Below are 4202 nucleotides of genomic sequence, written 5' to 3' on the forward strand. Positions count from 1 at the left end.
CACCTCCCGGGTTCATGCCATTCTCCTGCCTCAGCCTCCTGAGTAGCTGCGACTACAGGCGCCCACCACCATACCGGGCTGATTTTTGTAATTTTAGTAGAGACAGGGTTTCACCTTGTTAGCCAGGATGGTCTTGATTTCCTGACCTCGTGATCCACCCGCCTCAGTCTCCCAAAGTCCTGGGATTACAGGTGGGAGCCACTGCGCCCAGTCTGCTACAAAATTTTCAACCACCAGATCTCGCGAGAATCACTCACTATCCTGAGGACAAGTACCAAGAGGGATGGTGATAACTATTCATGAGAAAACTGCCCCCATGATCCAATCGCCTGGCACCAGGCCCCACCTCCAACACTGGAGGTTAAGACTGATAATGAGATTTGGGTGGGAACAGAGATCCAAACCATATGGCTGTCCATTCTTAGAACATACTGTCAAATGTCCTGCCAAGAACGCTGTGCATGAGGGATTCATTTTTCTCTCCATACATGGTCACCATCAAAGGCTAAGCCACTACTATCCTTTCTAGCTGGGAGTCTAGCTATAGCCTCCAAACTGTTTAAAATGTACTCTCCACAATGCCTGAACAGCTTTTAAAAAGATCAAATATAAGCACGTCACTCCTCTCCTTAAAATCTCAGTAGCTTCCCTGTCCTTTGGGATAAACTCTAAAATCTTTACGTGTCTCCCAAGACCCTGCTGTCATCTGGTTCTTGCCTATCTTTCCAGACTCAATCCCTACCATCCTTGTCTCCTTTCCTTACCCCAATTATTTCTGGGGTAATCTTCGAATGGAGGCATGCATATCCCTGAGAATATGGACACATGTGGTCATGAGCAGTTTCAAGGGATTCAGTTTTTCAGATCCCAACTCTTCTAAAAGTTATCTGACTGAGGACTCCTGGAGTCCAGGCCCACCCAGCACTTCACAATGGCTCCTCTCCCACCTGGCACATCCCAAATCTTACTATATAGTGCTGCCCTGCTGAGGTAGAAAGGTATAATAACCCTAAGGACACCAACAGAGAAAATTTATTTTAATGAAGGGACCACTAAGAGATGCATTTCTAGTAAAACTTTTTTTTTTTTTTTTTTTTGCCTACAGTTCCTTGTCAGATTTTGTGAAACACATTGATAAAACTGTGTATTGCTAATAATAGTAACAGTTCAATCCAGAAGAAAATTTGCTTCTTAGAACCCTAATGATACAGTCTGATCAATAAAAAACTTTAAAGGATAGAGCATATTCACTTACGATAGAATCCTGTGGTAGAATTGAAATAAAAATATTTTCAGGGAGAAAAATGATCAGTGCAAAATTTTCAACTGGTCCAAGGCTTCAGTATTTTTGAAATGAACGATGGGGTGGATATTAAATCACTATAGTATTTATAACTCACTGCATACATTTAAACATTTTCTGTAATCACTTTATCTTCAAAACATCATTCACAACTCATCACAACTTCTTTCGTAACTACTTAAATTCATAATTAAAAGCCTTTCAGAATTTATCATTAAAAGCCCCCTCCTTTTTTTGAGACAGGGTCTTTCTCTTTCACTCATGCTGGATTGCAGTGACGTGATCACAACTCATAGCAGCTTTGAACTCCTGGGCTCAAGCAATCCTCCCAACTCAGCCTCCTGGGTAGCTAGGGCTACAGGCATGAACAATCAATCCAGCTAATTAAAAAGTATATATTTGTAGAGATCTCACTCTACAGATCGCTTAAGTGATCTTTCCTCCTTGGCCTCCTAAAGTGCTGGAATTACAGGTATGGGCCACCATGCCCAGCTGATAAAAACATTTAAATATCAATTTAAGAATGTGTGATAGGAATACACAGCATTCTTTCAAGGGGCATCTCAACAAATTTTAAAAAGAACATCATGGCCCACTCCAGTGCTAAGCATGAGAATATGGTGTTTTCTCAGCTTCAGGCGTTCAAATGTGCCATTCTCCCGTGGAAGGCCCACTAAGTCCCTCAAGCTTCACCTGAAATATCATTTCACCTGAGAAGTCTTCCTTGTCTCCAGACTAAATTGATTGCCTTGATATATGCTCCCACAGAACCACGAAGGTCCCCTTTTCATCCCACAGGGAACTCCTTGTTAAATGTTGTACAAGGAAGGCATAGACAGACTTCATCTTTCACTGTTCCACTGGTGCCCAGCAGGGTATGCAGAGGAGGAAGTCGGCTGTGCTCTGAAAGAAGCACCATTCCAGTAGAGGGGTGGAAAAGGTCATCAGACTGCAAGGGCTCAACAAAAGTACAAGGTAAGGAGGCAGAGGGTGTAGGCTGATTATCAACTAAGAGGTATGCACTGAAAAGGGAGAAAAAAAAACAGAAAAACACAGCCGGGTAGTGGCAGAAAGAGAGGGTGGATCTGTGACTGTTCACAGGAAGAGAGGAGCGGGAGCAGCACAGAGAATAACTGATAAGTCAGGAGCTGGGTTTGGAGATAAAGAGGGAGTAAGAGAAAGTTCTGTGTTTTCATGCCAAACATTGAACAAAACTTTACAACTTGGTGATTAACACCTGGGGTGATTCACAGTAACAAATTTACACATAAACACATATTTATTGACTTTGTACATAGCAATCCTAACATGAACACAGAACCTGCTTTATCTTTTCACACACTGTTCTAGTGTAGGGATGTCTGGTCTCAGTTAAAGAAAGCATAAGGAGCATGAGTTGTGCACATTGTCCACACCCGTGACTTTTTCCCTCCGGTACTAAACCTAGTGCTTCTTACAGTACAGGGCAATGACAGCTACAGAAAGGGAGAGAAGCTCTTTCTACTGTGTAATGCTTCCTGCTAGCCTTCAAATACTTGTTACTTGAGAGATCTCTATTCACCTGGCTTTGTCCCCAAAGGTCACCATCTACCAATGATGTTGTAACTTGATGTTAATCATGTATAAAGGAAGTAGCTACCATCCTGGCCCCGATTAGAACTTTCCACTGAAATGCCGTCCTGCCTAAAGGTAGCACAGGCCTCCATTATGGTGGTGGTGGGGAGGGGGGGTGGAATATATATATATACATATACATACACATATGGTAAAGCATTTGGCATTCTTTTAAAGTACAACTATCCTTGAAAAGGGTTACATATTAAACCATTTTTACTGCATCCAAAGGGGAGGAGAAAGATCCAGAAGGCCTGTGGATCTGCTTTAACATCAATAAAACAGCTATCCAGCCTTCCTAGCTTTTAGTGAAGGCTACAAAAGTATGTATTTTATGGATTCTACATGTGCACGCAAGTACTTTTACTACTACAAAAAAAACAAAACAAAACGAGGCTCCTTATTAAAAAAAAAAAAAATCAGAAACAAGTCCAACAGGCTCTGAGGAAATGGAGCAAGAGTGAATTCTGAAAAGGTCTAATAAACAGTATGGAAATATCCTTGTGGGGTGGTTCTTCCGCTATGCATAAACATGTAATTATCATCATTACTGTGATGGGAAAAACACGGACCCTAATTCTGAAACACTCTGGTAGAGAGAGACGGGCAGGAGGGGCTGCTGCGCACTCAGAGGGGAGGCTGAGGAGGCGGCGTCCCCTTGCTAAGGACTGGCAGTGAGCAGATGGCGACACCCGAGCTGCCCTTCGACCTGGGCCCAGGTGCCTGCAAGACTGGGACCTCTGATAATCCTAACACCCCCTTTCTCACTGCTCCAATTGTGTACATCCCGGCGCCCAGGGGACTGTGAGCAGCAGGTGTGCGTTCCAGGCACCTCCAGCTCCCCTTAAACCTACCCGCGCGCACGTCCGGCCGAGGGAGCAGAACAAGAGTCACCCGAACCCTCCTCCAGCCCGCACCCACCTTCACCTAGCTCGGCCAGTCGCCAACTCCCTTCCAGCGTCCGCAGCCTGCCCAGCTGGGGAGCACGCGCAGTGGCCGGAGCTGGTTTGCCCGCGCTCCTGGTAGGTAGCTGTACTTTAACTGTCGGCCCAAATCAACCAATCAAGAGACGTGTTATTGCCGCCGACAGGGACCTATGGCAACGGATGACCAATCAGAAGGCGCGTTATTGCCGCGGAGCTCCTCCCCAGGCAGGGGGATGTGGCGATGGGTGAGGGTCATGGGGTGTGAGCATCCCTGAGCTGTCGATCCGGGAGGGCCGCGGGTTCCCTTGCCTTGCCGCCGCGAGCAGCGCACGCAGTCCCGCACTCGCCTACCCGGCCCC

Source organism: Colobus angolensis, unplaced genomic scaffold, assembly GCF_000951035.1.
Source record: "Colobus angolensis palliatus isolate OR3802 unplaced genomic scaffold, Cang.pa_1.0 Scaffold559, whole genome shotgun sequence".
NCBI lineage: Eukaryota > Metazoa > Chordata > Mammalia > Primates > Cercopithecidae > Colobus > Colobus angolensis.